This window comes from Mustela putorius, unplaced genomic scaffold (genome assembly GCF_011764305.1).
Source record: "Mustela putorius furo isolate JIRA1106 unplaced genomic scaffold, ASM1176430v1.1 tig00000166_pilon_pilon_pilon, whole genome shotgun sequence".
NCBI lineage: Eukaryota > Metazoa > Chordata > Mammalia > Carnivora > Mustelidae > Mustela > Mustela putorius.
This window is the reverse complement of record NW_025421301.1, coordinates 75,143-99,853: the sequence shown is the minus strand read 5'-3', so window position 1 is coordinate 99,853 and position 24,711 is coordinate 75,143. Positions and strand designations below refer to the sequence as shown.

The window sequence follows — 24,711 nt, the reverse complement described above, 5'->3', positions numbered from 1 at the left end:
TGACTGAACCACCCGGGCACCCCTCCTTTTCTGTTTTTACATCATATCTCAGTCTTATCAGCCACTTTCCAAGAATTGTAGTCACAGTATTATTATTTTTTCGGTTTTCTTTTTCTTTTTTTTTCTGAAGATTTTATTTTTAAGTCATCTCTACATCCAAAGCGGGGCTCAAGCTCACACTCCGAGATCAAGAGTTGCATGCTCCACCGACTGAGCCAGCCAGGCGCCCCACGGTTTTCTTTTCATTTTTACGATGTATACACATAATGCAGGAGACTTTTCCCTGACATTTCACTGTCACTCAATTCAAATGTGCATGTGGCACTCTGAAATCTTTCCACCTGCTCTCTGGAAGTTTTGATACTCTTCATGAGTAAAACCAAGTCTCTGAACAGCACTTCCATTTGAACCGTATATTTGATCTTTCCGGGCTCGGCAAACTGTCACCCACTCAGAGCCTAGACAGGAAAGTGGCAGATGATTCAAGCTTCATTAGGAACAAGTCATGCCAAAATAACTTCATTTCTAGTTTTGATAGGATTACTGCTCAGAGAATGCACCAGAAATAGCATCCCAGGATTCCAGCAAGGCAGCTGATATCTCTTAAGTCACACTTTGAATAATATGAAACAACGGGATCTGGAATGTAGTAAAATTAAATGACCAGTAGCTGGATGACGGATCAATGTCAACTTCAACCTGATGGAAAGTTGTCTGGTGATGTGACCGTGGCTTCTGTCATCTGCTCTGTTACAGTTAAGTTCTATATCTGACTAGGAGACAATGGGGGTGGCAAGCTGGTCAGATACTTCAGGAAAGAGAATCAAGATCCCAAAGAATGACCACAGGCTGATAGTATGGGGTAAAATGTAAAGATTCATTTTTAACAAAAATAGACATCAAATCCTGTGTGGATTTAAAAAATCCAAAAATTTTTAATCCTGTATGGATTAAAAATCTTAAAAGAAGTCCATTTTATGAGGACAGGATGGGAAAGTGCTGGCTTAATAAGGTGAGTCAGGACACTGACACAGAGGCCGGGAAACTTAGCACAATTCTCGGCTACCCCAAGACATGTCTAACGCAGGGAAGGGGTTATAGCTTTCCTCTGTTCTTTACTCTTCAGATCACATCGAGACGCTAGCATTTAGTGCTGCGTGTTAAGAGCAGGCCTGACCAACAAGGATCATGAAGAGCACTGAATCTATGTGATAGACGGAACCCAGCTGTTAAATCCCGAGAAAGCAAGATTTACAGGCCCCACGGAAGAGCTGTCTTTCGAGAGCTAATGGGCTATTATGAGAAGAAGAGATGAAACTCGTTCTCTTTCATTCCAGAGGGCATAAATAAGGTCACAAATAAAAATGTAAGGGATGTAGCTATCTGGCACAAATGAGGAGGAATTTTCTAGTAATTGCAGATGACAAAATGGAAGCAGTTCTTGAGGGATGGTGAGCTCCGCATTGCTGGAAGTGTTCCAGCAGAGGCTGGAGAGATCCCTATGTCCTATAATAAAGGGATTCCAAACTGGGTGGGAGATTGGACTAGATGACTTCTAACATGCTTTATTTTCTAACCTGTAATCTGTGACACTCCTCACTGTTTCTCCACAATAATTAAGAGGACTTATGGTTCTTAGTGTTCCTTAAACACTTCATACAAATCTTGACAAGGAAGAAAGACAAGGCTGATAATATTTTCATTTACTTTGGATACCACTGCCAAAATATATGGACTTGTGAGTTGGCAAAACAAACAGAGCTTTTTTGAACTTCCCCAAGTCTCCTGTGAGTCTATGAATGGCACATCCGTCAAGCTACTTTAGTTTGGAATGCTGGCCTAGTCCAACCAGTCTGCTGAGATCATGAACATTTACAGAGAACACAGGGAGTCTTCATAGAATGTAGAGGAAGGGAATATTTAAAAAAATTAAAAAGTCAGTGATTTCCTAAGTATGTAAGTTTTCAAAGGCCATCAGACCTATTCAACAAAAATTCAACTGTATAGTTGAAGAACCTTGAAATTAAACAAATGCAGACTTAGCGGACTGAGTTTCAAGTCATTTATACAGGCATTATTTCCAGGCATGATCTTCCTGTGCTGAACAAGTAAGCTCTTATCTATTTAGACCTGTCGGAGGAGTGCAGTCAGTCCTATGGACCTACAATTTTGTTTAAATGGATAGCAGCATGTCCCATCTTGTATTTTCCTGGGCTTGACACAACAGCCACTTAATAATATCATAAAACTTGTACACGCCCTGTCATTGAAAATGGCAGGAGAAAATAGCCCAAAGCCCTCCTCCTTAATAATCTCTCGCACAGGTTTTAGTACTGAACCAGGTAATCCTGATATCTTTGCTAAGAAGAAGAAAAGAAACCAGAGGTCCTGACCACAAGTAGAAGAGATGAAGGATACAAGGCAATCGAAGAAGTGAGATGAGGTACAGAATATGCTCGAAAACATGGCAGTAAGTACTGGGATTTACTTATGGTTGATGCTCATGGTCGACAGCTCTAAATTATCAAGAATGGTCAGAACTTATGAGAGAACACAGCTCTGTACCAGCAACCTGAAGCCAAGGCAACAGAGATACTCGTGCAATGATGGGTCCAACTAGGTTCCTGGAGATCACCCGTGCTAGCTCTCATATAGCCGTATGTTAGTCTTAGGACTCGAATCTGGGTTGGAATCTTCTGGGTAGTTTTTCCAGGTCTCTGACCTTGCTATCTCATTAATGATTCTAACTCAAAATCGAGACACAAAGTTGCAATGAACAATTGAACTAGGGCTTCCTGTTGCGGAGCTGGCAGTGGAGGGACCTTCTCTTGACACTGGCCTTTGATCACAGATGGCCAGGCTCATACAGAGGCTGCCCCTCTACGTTCTATTAAGACAGAGCAGAAAAAAAGCCTTAGATGCTAAGATGATCATGCTCTTTCAGAAATCTTTAACTCAAAGCAAGTTACAATTTCAAATAATATCATACTTTTTTTTTTTTTCCCCAAAAAGGATTGAAGTAAATCCTAAGATCCAAAAATAACCTTCTAATACAGACTGAGGAACCCATGGGGGCCAGACTCTACGGGACCCAGGGAATTGTACAATTCAATAACTGGTTAGAAAAGGGGCCCAAGTGTGTATGAAGCATAAAAGAGGCTGAATTTCAGTAAGTTTTGGGCTAAGAGACAATTGTATTTGAAGCAAGTAACAGTAGGAGCTGGAATAGAAATCTGTGCCAAGTAGAGCCGACCTAGACCTGCTCGACATTAAGCCCAGCAGGGGACTACCCCGTGGGCATGCTGGGTGTCTCAAGGGGGATTCTGAAGCCTTTTTCCTACCATGAATCATGATGATGACCATGAACAAAAGACCCATGTCCCATGTCCCAGGTACTCACTCCTATCCTGCAAAGCATTCATATTATCCCCAGGAGCTAGGCTCAGGGGATCAGGGATTTGCCCAGGGCTAACCTGGTTGGTATGGGAGCTGTTGCTTTCAAGACACTACTCTCTCTAATCCTCCTGCTTCATAAAATCCATGCTCTTTAATAAGAACTACTCCTGGCCAGAGAGCAGGGGTTGCCTGAGATAAAGAGAAAGAGTGATTCTGGGACCAGGCCTGAGGTAGACATGGGCATCCTGGATTTTCTAGTAGTCTGTTACGTGACCCTGAGTATTTCATGCTGCAATTTGGAATTTCTTTTCTTTTTAAATTGACATATAATGTATTATTTGTTTTAGGGGTACAGGTCTGTGATTCATCAGTTGTACACAATCCACAGCACACACCATAGCACATACTCTCCCCAGTGTCCATCACCCAGTCACCCCATCCCTCCTACTGCCCTCTCCTCTCCCCTCCAACAACCCTCAGTTTGTTTCCTGCGTTTAAGACTCTCTTATGGTTTGTTTCCCTCCCCAGTCCCATCTTTTTTCATTTTTCCCTCCCTTCCCCCACAACCCCCCAACCTGCCTCTCAAATTCCTCATATCAGTAAGATCAAATGCTAATTTTCTTTCTCTGATTGACTTATTTCCCTTAGCACAATACCCTCTAGTTCCATCCATGTCATCGCAAATGGCAAGATTTCATTTCTTAGGGCTGCATAGTAGTCCATTGTATATATATTCTTTGGTCTTTCTTTAAAAGACAAAATTGTATCAGGCTCAGTGTGTAGCTGAGCCCCTCAAAAGAATGAATAAGTATCTAGAAAATGCTGGAGTGCTTCCACCTAGACCCAGAGACACACACACCACAGGTATGTCCATCCTGCAGAATCACGAGGAGGTGGATGATAGAAACAGCCGTGGTTATAACATAAAAACCTTAACCCATGGACTCTGCCTGTTTACTCTGTCCTAAGGCATTCGAGTTTTAGAGCTTGAGTATTTTTTCCTTCCATGGAAGTAATGTTAATGTGACTAAAAAAACTGTGTAAAAAACATGTACCATAAAATATACCACCATGATCATTTTTAAGTGTACAATTCAGTCGTATTACGTATATTCATTGCTGTGACACTGATCTCCAGGACTTTTTTTATCTTGAAAATCTGAACTACTGTAACCATTAAACAACCCCCTTCCCCTTCCATCCCCAGGCCCTGGTAACCACCATTCTTTTTCTGTCTCTGTAAATCTGACTACTTCAGGTATGTCATATACGTGGACTCATGCAGTATCTATCTTTTGGTGACTGGTTTATTTCACTAACATGGCTTTTGAATGAAGTCCAGGGAGATGGGAAGAACAGGTTTGAAGAATGAGAGGGAGAGGGCCAACCCACCTCCCCTCTGTTTCTGCTCTCGGCCAAAAAAAGATGGTCTCGCGGAGTGTTCTCTTGGGCTGGACCACAGTGGGCAGAACGACGAGGGCCCTCCAGACCACAGCGGGTTCAAGGCCCCTCCTCTCCACCAGCGAGTTTCTAGTGAGGGCCCTCGTTAGCAGAGTCCCCATTTAAAGTACATTTTCTGAAGTCCACAGAATCTCAGCAATTTTTGAAGAATTCTCATGAAAAGCTCTCAGCATCTTCCTGGGGGAGGGAGAATTGGAATAAATAAGGCCTCCTTATTTTGAGAGCAGCCTCTGTCGGAATCTTGGCGCGAGAGCAGATGAGGCAATGGAATGCTAATGAAGAGTTTCAAAGCTGCCAGAGCCTGCTCTTGAGGAACGAAATATGCTTAGAATGTGTGTCCCTCATGGACGCAGGCGTGGGGCATGGAAGGAAGGGAAGTTTGGGTTCAAACTGAAAGACAGCCTGTGGAATCTGGTCACATGTCAAAGGGGTCATTGGCAAAAAATGTCTGGGAACCACTGTTACACTCGGGCTGAACCCTGCAGCACCACCCCCACCAACACTGCCTCACGCGTTACTGTGACTAGGGCCACATCTTCGGCACGAATTCCTCCTTTCCCACCGAAACTTCCAGCCAGCACCCAGAACGAGGGAGGCATTCTACAGCAGCTCCGCGTGGGAGCCCGACTCTTAGAGTCAGAAGACCGTGCCCTGGGAGGTAACCTTCTCATCTGACCTGACAGAGCTCAACTTGCCAGTAGGTTTATTTGTAAAAATAAATTAATTAATTAAAAAAATTCTATGGAAAGACGTCTACCAGGCAATCCTAATTATCCTTGCCCAAGCCTGCTGTGAAATTCTCAGTAGGTCTTTCTGGTTTTACGTTTTCCCTCCACCGGACTGCTGACCAATCCCTGATCTTAACCCCCCCCCCCCCCAAACCCTTGTTTCCTCTCTTAAACCTGCTCCCGGGGCAAACTTTCCTTCCCACCCTCAGTTCAAGGCAACTCCTATCTTTCGGGTATTGCAGCCAAAACCCTCATTTATCTTGGATCCTTTTCTCTCTCCCGTATCCCACTTCCAATCAGTTAGTGGGAAATTCTGGCAGCTTTGCCTTCAAAACAGAGTCGGAATCCAAACCTTTGCCTCCCCTCCCTGCTACGTTCTTGTCTAAACCACCTCTCGTTTAGGTGATTGCCGGAGAGGCTTCGGTCCTATCCCTGCTTCTGCCCTTGACCCTTTGCTGCCTATTCTCAAACCTGCATCCAGAGCATCCTTTGGAAAGGTAAGCTGGATTACATCCCTGTTCTAGCCAGAAACCGCCAAAAGACTTCTACTCCCCCAAAGGGAAGCCAGTCACGAAGCAGCCTATCGGTGGTGCTGTGATCTGTCTCCTCCTAGCCCTAGCTCTCACCCTGGTCTCTCTGTGTTGCCTGCTTGGTGAGACCTTTCTGAGCTCCTCTATCTAGAATTTCAACTCCTGTCCTCATGAACTAGTCCCCTCCCCGCTTTCTTTTCCCTTGTAACACTGATCACCAACGTACTCTTCCTGTTTACCATATGTAAACCCTAGAGGGAGGATAAACTTTGTGAAGGTCTTACCTGTACACAGCCAGTGCTCAGTGCAAATCTGTTGAAGAGATGAATGGCTCTTTCTGGCCATTCAGGTCTCCGCTCAAAGGCTGCCTCCTTGGGGAAGCCTTCCCGGGCCACCCTGTTTAATCCTGCCTCTCCCGTTGATGGCTGTTTATCATATCACCCTGTTGATTTTGTTTTTAGCACTTACCACAGTCTAAAGTTATCTTGTTTTCTTTTTTGTCTTTCCCACTAAAATGTAGGTCCAGGAGAACTCCAACTTACTCTGTCCTATCCTACGCAAGATGCCCAACTCTTACAACAGGGTTTGGCCCAGAGTAGGTGCTCTGTGAATGCTTCCTGAATGAACGGAGCACCTTCAGGACAAGATCAGTTCACATCGATTATGTTTGCCCCGACTTTCTAACCTGAAAATTTTAATCTATAGAAAAATATGAAAGAAATGTACATTCTTATGCCATTAATCTGGATTCACCAACTATTCAATTTTGCTCAATTTATGTACTCTCTTTACTATCAACGTGTACACACACACACACACACACACACACATTTCTTTCCAGAACCATCTGAAAATAAATTACATTTTCACCTCCAAATACTTCAGCATATATCTCTTGAGAATAAGGACATTCTATATAAAAAATACCATTTTCCTACCCAAGAAAAGTAATGTTGATGTAACATTATAAACTAATATACAGTCTATATTCAGGGTCTCTAAATTGCTCCAGTGATGTCCCTTACAGATTTGTTTTCAATCTGAGAGCCAATCAAAGGTCACTGATTGCGTTTACCTAGGACAGTCCCTTGTCACTCTGCCTTTCATGACACTGATGTTTTTGAAAAGTTCAGGCTAGCGGTCTTGAAGAATGTCCCACAGGGGATGTCTAGTCATAGCAACAGATGCAAAACTTAATCTAACTTATTCTTCTATTCTGTGTGTTCTACTAACCAGTTTAATATACAGTGAATTCGTTTTTTGTTTGTTTACATTTTTAGGTTTGCTCCTTTTCATCTTTTTGCCTAAATTTTAATTATTTGCCTATGTAAAACATTTAAATAATTCAAAAAAGTCAACATCAAATAAAAAGATATGCTCAGAGCTTCACTCTTATCCTAAACTTTTCAGTCCTTTCACCCCCTTTCAATAGGTCACTTTTTCCATAATTCTTTATCTTTTCTGTTTCTTTTTATAAAATCTGCAAATGTGTTTATGCATGTATATGCTTATAAGTTATACATATACTTTTATATATTATAAATATATATTCTTATTTTCCTTTTTTCCTTGCACAAAAGGACCATATCATATATAGTGTATGCGTTCTTTTGCATCTTATTTTTGCCTTCTAAAATATATCCTGGGGGCGCCTGGGTGGCTCAGTGGGTTAAAGCCTCTGCTTTCGGCTCAGGTCATGATCCCAGGGTCCTGGGATTGAGCCCCACACTGCACTCTCTGCTTGGCAGGGAACCTGCTTCCCTTCCTCTCTCTCTGCCTGTGTCCCTGCCTACTTGTGATCTTTGTCAGTCAAATAAATAAATAAAATCTTTAAAAAATAAAATAAAATAAAATATATCCTGGAAATTACTCCTTATCAGTACATGGAGCTGTTTTTTTTTTCTTTCTTATGACCGCATTATATGTGGTTATATAGTTGTACATATGTGGATAATCTTGCACATGTGTTGTTTTATATTTGTACAAATCCATCATTTTTTAGTGGATTGTTATGGACTGAATTATATCCTCTACTAAACTCCACAGTTTGAATCCCTAATCTCTCATGTGACTGTATTTGGAGATGGGTCATTAAGGACATAATTAAGGTTAAATGATGCCATAAGGTGAGGCCTTGATCTCACAGGAGTGGTGTCTTTATGAGAACAGAAGAGACCCACTGCTCTCTCTCTGTACACAGAGGAAAGGCCAAGTGAGGACACAGCAAGAAGGTGGCTGCTATAAACCTCCGGCCTCCAGAACTGTGAGAAAATACATTTCTGTTTAAGCCACCCAATCTGTGGTATGTTGTGGTGGCAGCCTGAACTGACCAAAACATGGGTATTAGAAGAATCAAATACTGCAGACCTCCCATGTAAAAAAACTACAGTTGACTGAAGAAAAAAGTCACTTAAAAAAAAAAAAACAACTTAAAAGAGGAGACATTTCTGGAGGTCCCTGAGGAGGAGGAAGTAAGGAAGACCCAGCATTCTGCTGGCTGCAGAGGAGGTATTAGTTTGCTTATGAAGTAAAAGTTGTTTTAAACCCCGGCATGAGACTTACAGGTGCAGACCCATTAGAGCATTACTTTCTATTCTGACTCACTCTTCTGAAATTTCAGTCGTACACGTGTCAGTTGTCTTCTCCCAGATTTTGGGCACGATGGAGGGGAACCACCTTATTGCTGCAGGGCCCCTACACATAGCTCCCTCTGACATGGGAAACGTGGAGAGGAATGAAAGCGGTTAAGTTCCAGGGGCACCCGGGGGTCTAGGCTGCTCAGGATCTGGGGGTGGGGAGTGACTTTGCGGTATCTTCTTTTAATAAAGCCCAGTTAAAGATGAAAGAAGCATTTTACTGTTAGTTTTGTAAAATGTCATCATCCCTCTGATTAGTATAAAAACATGTCCTTATTACTGAACATTCTGACACATCTCTGACCAGAATCTGTATACAACCAGGGCCTAATGTAAATACTAAAAGTTACTGAGTAACTTCCCAATGCGGATCTGTAGAGATATTTATGTATGTTGGAAAATACCTATGAAAGGACCCTCCTTTTCTTTGGTTTCAGTACTTGTACTCCAGGCTGACAGGAAAGCAGAGACACTCTTCACATCTTGTCCTTTCCTCAAAGCTGCATAAGGTTTGACAGGAGGGTGAGACTTTCCTTCTCTACCTGGGGATGCATAGGGTCAAAGACTTGGAAAACATCTGAGCTATTTCCATTTAAAATAACACTATTGATTTCCAGAAGCGTCACTCTGGAAAACATACAGAAAGGCAAGGGCATCTGTAAGTTTCAATGACCAAGGGTAAACCTAAATATGAAGAAAGGTCTTCAATTTTTCACAAGAAGGAACTAGAAGAAATCTATTCCCTCTATTGCTTTTTGGTTGTTTTTCACGTGAGTACAAGTTTGTTCAGCCCAAGGGAAGTACTGGAGTTTCTTAGGAGAATGCAGATCTCTGGACTGGACAGAAGGGACCAGAAAGCATGGGGGCTGGGTAGAGCACTGGCACTTATAGAGAGAAAACCAATGAAGCCCACAGAGCCTCTGAAATCACATAGAAAGTCATATTTGAAGTTTTATTCTTCCAATATTATGCTCCAAACTTCACTTGGTCTTGCTTCTTTTCTTTCCCTTCTATCCACTGAACTGTTCAAATAACTCTTTTATTATTACAGAAATGTAATAATGCACACTGTAGGAAGTGGAAAATGCAGACAAGCAAAACAAAATCCATCATATTCTACCATTCACATGTCACCATTGTTAACATTTTAGCACACACCCCTACGGCTCTTTCTTTACACACACACACACACGTACATTATCTTTTAACCAAACCAAGATACAACCAGTGTATCATTCCCCAGTCGCCTTTCCCCAGTAGCACCACCTTTCCATTTCAAGAAAGTTTCATTTAATTACCAAGATCACATTTGAATTTCTCCAATTCCCTCCCAAAAGTTATATAACTGGTTGTCCAAACCAATAACCACTCCGGGACCATATATTGTATCTGGTTTCTAAATCCCTTAAATCTTGTTTAATTTAGCCTTGCCCCATTTTTATGACACTGACTTACTGAAGAAATCAGGCCATTTGTCCTGTAAAAAGGCGCACCCCCTGCATTTGACCTGTTGCTTCCTTCATGGTGTTGTTAAGCCCATTTCTCTTCTCTAATCCTTGATTTCCTGTAACTGGAAGCTGTATAAAAGGCTTTAGGAAGTCAAGCTGTACACTGAATCCATCATTGGGAATGATGTAATTTTAATGAATATTTGCATCCGAAGACATCTGATGCTTGGTTGGCCCACCAAGTGATGCTCAGAGTGGTCCCTGCCTGTGTGGGTGTGAACACAGTGTGTATGTTTTGTTACCTGGTGTCTCTCTGTGTTGCTTTGTATTACAATTATGTCCATCAAACATTCATCATCATGGTTTTACTCCTAAGCGAGCACCTTTGCCTGAATCTGTTCCTGGCATTATTTTTTCAAAGATTTTATTTATTTATTTGACAGACAGAGATCTCAAGTAGGGGGAGAGGCACGCAGAGAGAGAAAGAGGAGGAAGCAGGCTCCCCGTCGAACAGGGAGCCCAAATCGGGGCTCGATCCCAGGACCCTGGGATCATGACCTGAGCCGAAGGCAGAGGCTTTAACCCACTGAGCCACCCAGGTGCCCCTGTTCCTGGCATTTTAAAACATGTGATACCAGATTACAAATAACCCCAAGGCAAGGGCTTTGTGATCTAGAAATCTGGTATCTCCCTGTGGGTCCTTATATGCAGGTGCGCTAAGTAAAACGTGACGCTCATAGAATCACTCCAGTGTCATACTCCCTAACAGGTGATTTAGGGAACATCTCTGTACATAGTAGCCTCAGTGAGATAAACTGTTGGAGATGAAATATTTCCCAAATTACTGAAGATAAGATGAAAGCCACACTCCTGACTAGACCTCATTGTTAGCAGAGAAACCAGCAATGGGGGTCTGAGTGTTAGAGTTAATCTCTGTCCCTGCCTGCCCCTATGACTCTTCTCTTTTCTGAGGACCATTGCTTCCTGGTGATTTTGGCCATTATCTACATTATCTACAGAGAAAGAGGGAACACAAGCAGGGAGAGTAGGAGAGGGAGAAGGAGGCTTCCTGCTGAGGAGGAAGCCCCATGCGGGGCTTGATCCCAGGACCCTGGGATCATGACTGGAGCCGAAGGCAGATGCTTAACAACTGGGCGAGCCCGGGGCCCCGGGTTCCTCAGACCCGTCTCTCTTCAGTTCTGTGCTCTCAGTGCCTTGGGCAGATATGAAGCCCCACAGATACCCATCAACAGTCCATGGCCTTTTTCCTCCTCCTGTGTGTTCCCATGTCTAATTTTCTGCGACCTGTGGAAGGTGCCATCATTCTCCCTGTCTTCTCTCTAGGGCACAGACCTTTCTCAGCTCATGCTAGGATCAGGGTGAATCTCCCGGCTGTGCCTCTCTCTGTGGAGTAAGTTTGTTGTTCCATCCTTGTTGTTGCTTTCATTGCTCAACAGATATTCCTTAAACTATTTTTCATTATGTTGCTTCTTGGCTCACATTTCAGTGAATTTCTATTGCTTATCTGATCAAGATTAAACTCTTTTGTCTAAATTTTATTCTTTCATGCTAAGGCCCCATGTACTCTTACATATTTTGAATTACTTCCCTAACTCTGCCATTTGTGCTATCAAAGCTGGCTCCCCTATGCCCCGTGAATGCTTCCTTTTGGGGTTCTGGCCATGCCTGTGACCTCTCCTGGAGCGTGTCTCCCCATGTGCTCCCCAAGAAGGTCCTATTGGTCCAGTGAGTGTTCATTTTAGGTGGTCTAAATTTCACGGATGCAATGAAAAGAAAATCCTGTCTTTTCCCACACTGCAAACAATGGCCAACAATACTTGACAGCTACAATGAATGCTCTTGAATTGTTCAGCTTTGATTTCATTGGTTTTATCTTGATTCTTCAACAATATTGTAAACTCTTTGAAGGAAATGATCTTGCCTTATATTTCTAAGTAAATCCCCAAAGAAGTGACCTATGAAAAGGGTCATGTGTTCTATGCCTCTGCGTCTATGAATTGCTTTCCTTAAGCCACCTTGTCCTTGTAAGTATATGTTTTAAACATACCACCCATACACACCCCAACTCCTCTGAAGATAATTCTGTATTTTTTGTTAAAGATTTTATTTATTTATTTGAAAGACAGAGATCACAAGTAGGCAGAGAGGCAGGCAGAGAGAGAGGGGGAAGCAGGCTCCCTGCAGAGCAGAGAGCTTGATGTGGGGCTCCATCCCAGAACTCTGGAATCATGACCTGAGCTGAAGGCAGAGGCTTTAACCCACTGAGCCATCCAGGCGCCCCAATTCTGTATTTTTTTAAAAAGTTTTTTAAAGATTTAATTTATTTATTTGACAGAGAAGAGAGACAGAGAGCGAGGGGGGAACACAAGCAGAGCAAGTGGGAGGGGGAGAAGCAGGCCTCCCACTGAGCAGGGAGCCTGATATGGGGCTTAATCCCAGGACCCTGAGATCATGACCTGAGCCAAAGGCAGACGCTTAACGACTGAGCCACCCAGGCATCCCAATTCTGTATTTTTTTGTACCTTATTTCAGTGTCTAGCATCTTACACTGCTATAAAATTCTCCTTTAATACAGCCGAAATCCCTCAGATGTAGCGAGGACACTATTTCTTCTGTTCTGTGAATGAGAACATCTGGTCAACATTTACCGTAACCGCCTTAAATAAGAGGCACACAGATACTTTGTCAAACAGAACTTTGAAAGGTCATCGCTTTTCTCTCTGTGAACATCTTGTAAATCTGATAGATTAAAGTCACCCCCCAAATCTCCACAGTTACAAAAGGTGCACCTCAAATATCTTTTAGTACCCTGCTAATTTCCCCAAACTATGAACTTCTTACCCTAAATCCTGGTGTTCCGTAGTCCTAGTCTTCCCACCTTCCTATACAGGGCACACAGCTCAACTCCTGGGTGACTACAGCTTCCCTAGGGAGAAAGAAGATTCCCACAGTCTAAGGTGTCTCCTGGGAAGGAAGAAGCGGTCTGCTACTAGAGCTCTCATCGTTACGTGGCAAGACCTGAAAGTCCTGTCTTTTTTAGCAGATATTTTCATGGCCCTTTATTAACTTTTCTGGTTTTCCCCACCCTTCTCTTTTTATAACCAATGAAACAAGAATAATAGGTCAGTTGCAAGGCGTCAGAAGCCTCTGCGGACAGATCTCTGAAGTGACTTGCACACATAATTCCATTCCAACCCACGTCACTCAACACGGCTCAGCCTATCCATGTGTGGCGGCCGCTCTCACAGACCTGCCTGCCCTACTCTGTTCTGCTTGCTGAGGCCGGCTCCGTGCAAGGTATCACCTCTCTATTGTCTTTAGGAAGAATGATATGTCAGCAGCCCTTGCAAAGAAAGAATTGAAAAAGAGGGACCAGTGGCTCAGTCCTTGTGGGTGTCTCAGTCAGTTAAGCCTCTGCCTTTGGTTCAGGTCATAATCCCAGCGTCCTGGGATCGAGTCTGGCATTGGGCTCCTTGCTCAGCAGGGGGCCTGCTTCTCCTTCTGCCCTGCCTGTTCTCTCTCTCTGGCAAATAAATAAATAAAATCTTAAAAAAAAAGAAAAAAAAAACAACAGAGCAAAAATGAAGACTCAAATAATCAGAAAAAAATGAGTTGCCATTGTATTTTATCTCATCCTTTACAAAGCAGAAGACAAAATGAGATAGTTGCTACTTCAGCTGTAACTGTGACCCTTCTGTATCCTTCCTTTGATTTTCTTCTAAACACAGGAATCTTTTGTTGGCTAAATCCCAGCTTTTTTTTTTTTTTTTTTTTTCCACCCCTGGGCCAACTTTCTGGCTTGCTTGGGAACAGCTGCCGGTATTTCTTTTTGTTGCCAGTCAGTCAAAAAATGTGCTCACGTTGGAGGCCTGGCTCCATCCCACCCAGGGGGCTGAATGCATTAACTTTTCACACACAGTCTTTGCCAGGCTGCACACAGAAGTCCATCTCAGACAGTAAAGCTCCCCGAATGATCAGCTAGCTTGGAGTTGGTGCCAACGTCGGGTAGAGAGACTGTCAACATATTTTAGGAGTCTATGGCAGAGTGATAAGTTTTACTATATGCACCGAGTTAATAGGAAAAAGAACACTTCTGAGATATCAGGAAACCAAAAGTGCCATTATTTAATTGCTCTACTCCTGAAAGCAAAAACAATGCCACCTTTGATCTAGCCTGTGATTTGGTTAAAAACCAAAACAAACAAGGATAGAAACATAAGGTATTAACTGATCACTGCCAATAATTTTGTTTTACTTCCTTTGTGCTTCTAAGAGCAGCCTTTTCTACTGACAGCCACACACCACTCCAATGTCTGGATATGATCCACTTTATTAAGAAATTCCTGAATCATTTTCCTGGTTTACAGCTTGTCCAACCAAGAATCCAGGTGTTCTCACCATAAGAAGGGTCTCTTTCAAAAGCCTCTGCATGTACAACCGTACTCCCAACAGAAATGTCATGGACACCTCAACAATAGAGCTGAAACCTGAAGCAGTCTGGTTACAATTCCAACTTTTTGAACGGAATGTGAATGCATTAAGATTATCAGGTAACTTTACTGAAACCCTCACATTTGTGTCCAGTGTTAAAGCTGCCAAAGAAAAGACAGAATACAAACTGACTCTTGGATTCCAAAACTGAGTATTTTGGTGTGGAAACTGTATTTTCTTGTAACTCATTTAAAAAACACTCCATGATTTCACTGTTTAATTGCAGTCTCAGTTTTCAGGAAGCAAAGAGAAACAAGATACATAATCGATGTTTCTCTTCCGTTTGGCTTCCAGCCTAAATGGTCCTGTGCTTTTATTGGCAAAGCAGGGCAGGTAATAACAGTGAACAAGAAACCTATTCTAAGAAGAGCTGGCTCAAGTGAAGTACCACTACATCATGAGTGACTCAACCATCTACTCGAGAGTGATTACTCTGCAACGATGAAGCCATGCTAATTGGACAATGGCTTGCTGCCAGTTCATTTTGGCATGACCTACAATACCCTTGGCTGATGGCCACGTTTCTCTAGCACACTTTTTTTTTTTTTTGTAATCTGGATGGGAAGTGGAAATAATTTTTAAAAACTCTCTCCAGTGCTCTTTAACTTCTTTTTTAAATTTTTTAAAATATTGTAAAAAAGATTTTATTTATTTATTAGACAGAGATCACAAGTAGGCAGAGAGAGAGGAGGAAGCAGGCTCCCTGTTGAGCAGAGAGCCCGACGCGGGGCTCGATCCCAGCACCCTGAGATCATGACATGAGCTGAAGGCAGAGGCGTTAACCCACTGAGCCACCTAGGCGCCCCTGCTATTTAACTTCTTATCATGAAGTAAAAGTTTAATTGAGGACCCCGTTAAAGGCCTGGGTTCTATGATTAAATATGACAAAATAATAGTTATGATTACTGATCAAGTGACGAACTTTACAGCTCTGAACTTTGTCTTTAAAGCTATTATTAATCTTAATTGAAATAGCTAAGAGACTCTATAATAGGGGAAAGAAATGTAAGGAACATTTAATACATATATATACCGAAGAGGTTTGAACTGAATAGATGTGCCGGTAACTAATTTTATAAAATGTAATGCAAACAACTTGACGGTCAAAAGCTTTGTTTAAATCCATTTAAAAATGTTGACTACTGAGGTCATCTCCTATGATCCAGGGATAAATAGGTGTAGTGGAAAGAATCCTTAAATTGGCTTTGAAACCAGGTCACTTAAAAATAATTTTTAGATGTCTTAGTTTTTGTCAACTCAACTCCTTCTACTATGCCAAAATAGGAGCGCATTTCTGCTAAGTTTCTTTAAATAGGACTTACTGGCCTCAGGATTTAAAAAATGTAAGAGGTTTGGAAACAGCTTATGCATTTCAGTTTTAAAATTAGCTATTGCTGTGGCTATTTTCACACCAGATTTCCCTCCCTCTGTATCAGCACCATTGAGCAGCCTTTGGAGGTGGAATTACAATAGTATTCGCTCCTCTTTTCTTGGCTTCGCTTTATTACACCCCCATTTGAGACTGAGGCCCAGATTTCAGGGCTGGAAGTCACCTTTACGTTACTATAAATAAATTCTGCCTTTAGGCATTTCAAAATTATCAGCATGATTCTAGGACTTGAAAACTTCTTGCTTGCCAGCAACTAGTTACCTGGGATATTTTGACTTATTATTTATTTGCTTTTTTTTTTTTTTTCATCTGCTGCCAAGTCTCACTAATGCAACCTGGAAAATTGCACCACAGCTTTTAGTGAGGCTTCTGAGGTAAGAGCCATTTCATCAGAGAAGACAGTGCTTTCCTTTTATGGGCATAATAACGTCTCCTGTTTATGTAGCGCCATCCTTCGAGGAAGTCTAACAGATTGCATTTCAATAATTTGAACAGCAGCCCTGCAAGTCAAGCTGGTCATCAGTGTTGCTCTTCCCTACAAACTCGTGTGGAAATGGAGGTCACTAAATGCAATTATGTTTTTCAAAACTCTAAAACCTTTGGAAATGGTGAGAGAGCGATAACTGGAATCTTCTGTGACTTGCTTGTGTTCTAGGTTATCAAACAGCCCTGTGGTTCTATAGCTCTTCAACTGTCATCTCTTGAGGACCGTTTCTGAAAAGTCAGGGGGAATTCACCAAGATGAGCTGGAGAAGTGAGCTTGCTCCTTTTGTGAAATCCTGTGGTTCTTTCTTTTCCTGACTGGTTTGCCTCCCATCTCTGTGGCCCCATCCTACCTCTCAATCCAAACATTCCTCCTCTCTCTCTGACCAGTAGGATTTATTCTCTCCTTCTGGCAGGAACCTATAAAGTTCAAGGGCTATGAACCTACAGCACAGGGTCAGACCTCAGAGATCATTTTCAGAGAAGGATGTGCCTTGCTAAGTTGAGTCTGCCCACTTGGTCAGTAGATCCCAACATCTTTCAAGTACCTAAGAGCATTTGGTTAGCAATTGGTCTTCTGTCTTCTGTATTATCAAGTTTTTTGTCTCTTTTGCAACATTCTCAGCAGCCCAAGTCTTAGTCAGGATGGGCTAGGCTGTGCTGAGGAAGCAACCACCAGTTCGTAATGGCTTAACATAAAGGTTTATTTCTTATTCATGTCAGAGTCTGATTTGAGTCAGATGACTCTTCTCTAACAGTGACTTGGGATCTGGGCTACAGTTTCAACATCGCAGAGTTCTTGGAGTTCTTTGACACCAAGTTAAATGGTTGGGAAAGAACATGAAGAACTAATACCTACTTTTAACGGTCTCAAACCACAAGTGACCCATGACTTCTACTCATGTTTCTTTGGCTATATCTAGTTACATGGCATACCTGATCATAAATTTGGTCTTTTTGTGTGTCCAGAGAAGAGAGGAAAGTTGGATGTGGGTGAATACTGATCATCTTTACACAGAGTGCAAACATGCTCGAATTTCTTCCCACTTAAAACAGAAGAACCAAATGAAACCTTTAACACCATTTCCCTCCTGCTACTGGCCCATTTTTCTGCTCCCTTTAACTCAAAAAGCCTAAAAAATGTAGCCTATCTTAGCTTTTAAATTCCTTTCTTCCCATTCTCTTTAGGACATAACAACAGTTCTTTTTTTTTTTTAATCCCACTGCTCCCTGAAAAGTGCTCCATGAAATCACTGATGGCTTCCAAAGCGATAGACGGTCAATTTTCAGACTTCATTTTAGCTGACTATTAGCATCATTTGACATAGATGATTACTTTCTCCTCCTTAGAATGCTTTCTTTACCTAGCTTCCAACACATTATATATTTCTGCTTTTCCTTCTATTCCAATGGTTGTTCCTTCTTGGTCTAACCCACTGGCTTCTCTTTATTCCTCTGACTTCTTAATTTTAAAAAGCCCCGGTTTCAATCCTGGACCTCCTCCCCAGCCCCCCTTCCTGATCTACACTTAGTCTCTTGATGATTGTATTTTGTCTTATGGCTTTCAATATCCCCAGTAATCTGGTATTAAAACTTCTATCTCCAAACTGAACTTGTCCCATGAATTCCAGCCATGCATATCCTACTGTATGCCAGACATCTCTACTTTGATGTTGACACACATCTCCAATGTAATTTGTATGAAACAAAACTCATGCTTAACACTTGAAACCTACTCTTCCCCATCTTTGTCAATCCCAGTTAATGGCAACCCCACTCTTCCAACAGCTCAGACCTTGGTGTTCTTCCAACTTTGGAGTTCTCTTTAAGTCCTCTCTTTCTCTCCTTCCATCCTAAGTTCATCCTACAAGGAAATCCCATAAGTTCTACCTTAAAAATGTCACCAGAATCTGATACTGATTATCACTCTACTGTTATCACTCTGATCTGGGCCATTTGTCATGCCTGGGCTGTTGCCTTAACATCTTAGGTGTTTTCCTTGCTTTTGCCTTTGTCCTCTCTTTCAGTCTATTTTCTTTCTTTCTTTTTTAAAGATTTTATTTACTTGACAAAGAGAGAGATCTGAGCATGTGAGAGTGTGTACAAGCAGGGGGAGTGGCAGGCAGAGGGAAAAGGAGAAGCAGGTTCCCCTTCAGAGCAGGGAGCTTGATGTAGGACTCAATCCCAGGACCCCAAGATCATGATCTGAGCCAAAGGCAGACGCTTAATCTGCTGAGCCACCAAGCGTCGCTCTTTCATCTATTTTCATATAGTAGTCAAAATGATCCTCTGTGAAACTCTCCAAGTGGCCTCCCAGCTCATTCCAAGAAAAGGTAATGTATCTCAAGTTCATAGCCTGGTTCTGTTACCCAACACATCTCCTGCCATTCTACCACTTGCTCATTCTGTTACTGTGCGTCAGTCATGCCAAGTCCATTCCTGCCTCAGAGCCTTTCCCTTGCTATTCCTTCTGCCTAGACCACCCAAATATCAGCATGGCTGGTTCCCTCACCTCCTTCAAGTCTCTACTCAAAGTCACCCCCTCAAAAAGGTCCCTTTTAACCATCCTATCTATCTATCTACTTACTGAGTGTAGTTGGTACTCCATGGTACATTAGTTTCAGGTGTACAACATAGTGATACAATGAATTTATACAACAGTCTATGTTCACCACAAGTGTAGCTACCATCTGTCACCACACAATGTCATTGTTCACCACTGTATTTAAAACTGCAGTGCCCTGACATTCCTTACACCCTTCTGTTTTATTCTCAATGGTATCTAACCAAGTACATATTACATTTATTTTTTGTCTCTCTTCCCTCTCCCCCACTGGAATATAAATTTAGTTTTGTTCCCTAGGTTCACCCAATAGCTAGAATAGTGCCTCCTGGTAAAGAGTTGGGCCTTGATACATATTTGTTGAATGAATGAAAAAATGAGTGAGGGAACAGGAGCCCAAAGAGGCTGACTGATTTGGTCAAGACCTTACATGTGGTTAGTGCCAAGGTTCTAACCTTGTGGTTAGTGATTCAAGGTTCAAACTATGGTTTTCCCAGCAGCTCATGGTTGATGCTCCTCAAATCTACAATTTTGCCTATTACTCTTCTTCAGTGTTTTGTTTAGGTGGTGAATGGGGGGAGGCCAAAGGGCTGGCTCTGTGATCTGGGGTGGGTGAGTGTTTTGTTCTTCTTATCTGGATCATGCCACTCCCCAAATATCTCAATTACTGTTTGCCACCAATTTTCACCTCCCCCAGAGTTACACTCAGGCTAAGAGTGCTGCTGGCAAACCGTGTTGCAGTGTTAAGTACTTTCTGTAGTTTTACACACTGAAAAGACTATCCAAAGATAATGATGACCGTCTTACTGCTTCTTTAAAAGACTGGACCTAAGCCATCCCAGAGACCTTAACAGCTTTCATCTCCTCTGAAAACTTTCAGTCGAGAAGATTCTACAATTTCCTCATTGGTCTCTGCACCTGGCAGGACTACTCCAGAACCTTCTTTATTGCCCCCTGTGGTTAGGACTTCACAACAAATGCCTTTGCTTCAGAATCCTTCTGGGTCAGTTTTCCTTTCTGTTTAGCCCTGAAAAATTGCAAACTGCCTTAAAATGTTGAGAGAGAGAGAGAGAGAGAGAGAAGTGAAAGAGAGAGAAAGCAAAAGACAGAGATAGAAAGTGAGCCAGCCAAAGTTTGAAATATATGTATACCCAAGAAAGCAAGTGGTCCACTTGAGGGGTCTATTTCCCCTTCCCAAGAGCTACCGTCTGCATGAAAACTCCCCCTTCTCTAAGAGGGTGAAAGACCATCAGCAGTAAGCCCAAAGAAAGTTGGTAGAGCTTTGACATGAACATGTTTTCCTCCTCTTGTTTTAAAAATATTTATTTATTTTTCCTAAATAAAAATTATGAATCTTTAAGAAATGCGATGTTTTGATTACCACAAACTAATTAACATGTCTATCACCTCCCATGGTTATCCTTGTGTGTGTGTGTGTGTGTGTGGTGAGAACACTTGAGATCTATTCTTTGAGTGAATTTCAATTATATAATACATTATTATTAACTACAGTCACCATGCTGTACTTCAAGTTTCCGGAACTTATTCATCTTATAACTGAAAGTTTGTACCCTTTGATCAATATTTCCACTTTGCCCTTCCCCCTCCCTGAAGCTTCTAATAACCACCATTTACTCTCTGTTACTATCATTTGACTTTTTTTAGATGCCACATATAGCAAGATCCCGCATTATTTGTCTTTCTATGTCTGGCTTGCACTTAGCACAATGTCCTCCAGGTTTACTCGTGTTGCCACAAACAGCAGGATTTCTTTCCTTTCCTGAATACTATTCACACACACACAGCACCTTTTCTTTATCCAGTCATCTGTCAACAGACGAGTTGTTTTCACATCTGGGCTATTGTGACTAATGCTACAGAGAACACAGGAGTGCAGATATCTCTTTCAGAGAGTGATTATATTTCTTACAGATATATACCCAAAGTGGAATTGCTGGATCACTTGGGAGCTCTGTTTTTGATTTTTTGAGGAATCTCCAGCCTATTTCCACAGAGTCTGTACCAATTTACTTTCCCACCAACAGTGCACAAGGGTGGGTTCCCTTTTCTCCACATTCTGGGAGGAAGCTGAGCAGCCCCATGAGGATGGGGCTGCCAGGCAAATCCACTGTGGGCTCCATGTCCTCCAAGGAAGCACACCCCATTCCTGCCCTCTGTACTCAACACAACTTCAGGGTTGTGATGCCGCTTCCAGCACGGCTGGCATCCAGCCCCAAAGAGTCTCCATGACTACAGCTAAGAAGGTGTTGAGCCAACTTTAATACTAATGAGCAGTGTAGTAACGGCCTTGCAGTGCTTGGCACATCGACCACTTTCTCTTCATCTCTTAGCACAAAATACACTTACTAATTATAAACTAAATGATCTGTTTTATTATTTAACGAAAGTACTAAGTGCAATGCCTTATGCCTTACTTTTTGCTGATACACATTCTTGGGTGTGTTTTTCAATAGGGAGCCAACACTAAAGTCATATAAACTATAGGGACTGTCAATCCACTTAAGGGGAAAAAAACCCAAAAAACAAAACAGAAGAAAAAAGAAAAAAAAGAAGAGCAAGACATTTCAATTATTCCTTGACTTCCTTAGAAGGACATCTCTATTTTTGTTTCACTCCCTTTAGTTTAGAGGCTTCAGTGCGTACTGTGAGTGGCTCTAAATTGCCAGGAAGAGCCTTGACCATATGGAGTCAGGATTTTGGGGTAGAACTGCACAACTGGACAACCAGATACCAGAAATGGATTTGGTCTAAACTGACCAAGTAGAGGAGCGGGAGGGGCAGCAGTATGTATCTGGAACTTTCATAGTCCAAGAAAGAGCTTTCAGACTCAGCCACGAAGGCCCCCTGAGAAGCACAGAGACTGGCGAGGAAGTGTAGAGGTGGGCCAAGTGTGAACAAGGCTGGGACAAACCAGAAGTTGATTTGAATTTGGTGACAGGATAATGTTGAGGTTTAAAAATTTCAAAGGCACTAATCAAATGCTTTTTTTTTTTTTTAAGGATATTACTTATTTATTTGACAGAGAGAGAGAGAGAGAGTGAGTGAGAGAGCACACAAGTAGGTAGAGCGGCAGGCAGAGGGAGAAGCAAGAGTCTGATGTGGGGCTCGATCCCAGGACCCTGGGATCATGACCTGAGCTGAAGGCAGATGCCTAACCGACTGAGCCAACCAGGTGCAAATGTTTTTTTCTTACATCCTATAAGGCAAATACTGATTAGTTCCAAACAGCTACTTTCCATGGTAATGTTTGCGATGTTTGCGTGTTCACGACCTGATTCAAATTCTAAAGTCATTCACTAAGCTAAGTGGGACAGTGACTGTAGAGCCTGCAAGGACATTTTAGTGTGCAGACAAGGAGAGGAAAACAATGCTTAGCACTTGAGGCCACAGGAGGTGCTCTAGGCAGAAAGAGTGGGCTCTTGGAAGGAGGCCTCAGAAACAATTACAGTCCCATAAAGGAAAATGCCACTGTGGCTGGCTTGCATATCCCATCAGCAAGATACTGAAGCTGGGTTACTGACAATATGAATTCATGTTTCATAGGAAGGAAAAAAATCTGGTTATACCTGAAGGCTTCAGGTACCTGAGCATCAGGTTTTAACAGTTTGGAAATATAGATCATTTAAATGACTAGGGAGAAAGAAAATCAACAGATTGTATATTCCCACTTAGCTAGAACACAAGCAATCAAAAAGGCCAAACAGCAGATTTTTGTGTGATGTCTATACAAAATGCCTCCTGCTTTAAAGAGTCCCTATGCTGGCGTGTCTGGGTGGCTCAGTTGGGTGAGTGTCTGTCTCTTGATTTTGGCTCAGGTCATGATCTCAGGGTCTGAGGTCAAGCTCCTGAGTAGGGCTCTATGCTCAGTGGGGCGTCTGCTTGAGATTCCCTCTGTACTCTCTCTCTCTCTCTCCCTCTCAAATAAATAAATAAATCTTTAAAAAAGAAAATGAAGAGTCCCCAGTGCTGAGGAAATAAGTTTTTATCAGGGATTTGATCTAAAGAAACTTCTAGTTATGCCATATGCATTTATATTCTGATTTCCTTTAAGTTTTACTGCCTTGGTATTGTATTATGATAAGTAGTTAGAGGAATTCAGAGTTTAAAGGGTTTTTATGGATAGAAACTGGGACTCAGAGGTGGGCTAAGTGTCTTGATTAGGATCCCAGAGCTAACTGAGGGCAGGCCAGGGCTTAGGGCACGTGGTCCAACAAGTCTCAAGATGCGGCCAATGGTCTCTGAAGAGAGACTAAATTACTTGAGATATGATTTTCATTTTAAATATATTTTAAAATATATTTGCTAAAATATCATTTGCTAAGCTTCCAGAGGCATTTGGGTTGTGACCCCCGGGGATTTAATGCTAGCTGTACTCATTAGCACCTCCCATCAGAGTCATGGGGTCTCTGGTATCTTCCAGAATTGTTGTGACAAGCTTCTCAGTTGCTGTGGGTCACCGCACAACTTCTGGGGCTCCTGCTGCCTAGACGATGGATTTGAGTTGTACCTCTGGGAACTATGGAGTACACAGCCTGCCCAGCTGTTGGGGGGCAGTCCTAGCGTTACACACTGTAGAGCTGCACCGCGAAAACTCCTGGACCTTAACCCAAAGTGTAAGGCTGCTCAGCGTTACCCTTGGTCTCATGTAAAAGAAAGGGAGCAAAGAGGATGGCGATAGAGGAATTGTATACACAGTTCAAAGGGTGACCAATTTCATGTTTTATCATTATGAACCCCATCTTTTAAGTTCTTGCAGCTTAGGCCATCCACCCGAATAATGTCAGCTCTCAACAGAACGGGTCCTGCTACCAGCATCCCTACAGTAGCAGATATCACTGTACTCACTAAAGTAATTAAGAAACATGAGTAGGGGGCGCCTGGGTGGCTCAGTGGGTTAAAGCCTCTGCCTTCGGCTCAGGTCATGATCTCAGGGTCCTGGGATCGAGGCCCGCATCGGGCTCTCTGCTCTGCTCGGCAGGGAGCCTGCTTCCTCCTCTCTCTCTGCCTACTTGTGATCTGCCTGTCAAATAAATAAATAAAAATCTTTATTAAAAAAAAAAGAAAAAAAAAAGAAACATGAGTAGGGTCTTTTCAACAGCAAGTGAGGACAGCAAGTTTGCACTTCCTAGAATCCTACTGTATTAACTGTGAAAATTACTGATTGCTTTTACTTTTCCCCCAAGCCAGGAAGGTACTGTGAATACTCTCATTCTTTTACTCTCAAGGGAAATCAAGGGCTCCTTCACCCATCTGAAAGAGAAAAATCATAGCCATGGTCCCAGTGACTCAGATCCCACATCTAGGACTGTGACAAACTTGGGCTGTCCTACTCAAAACCTGAAGAGTAAGTGAACTAGAAACTACGAGTGGCTGGGAGCCAGGTGAGGTGAGATTCCCTGATAGAAAGATGCTCTGTTCAGATTCACGCGTCCGAGAGTTTAAGTGCATCAAATAGAAACTGGTTACGCCACAAACCTAACAGTGGTGGGGATCTGGACATCAGCCCCTGAGCAGGAATGGGGCGCAGGGTCCACCTTCTACCT

General features: G+C 42.4%; 1 protein-coding gene across 1 annotated transcript in view; it reads right to left on the bottom strand.

Moving 5' to 3' along the window:
* Nucleotides 1-24,711, bottom strand: part of BACH2 (BTB domain and CNC homolog 2) — a 148,398-nt gene that overhangs the window by 54,752 nt on the left and 68,935 nt on the right.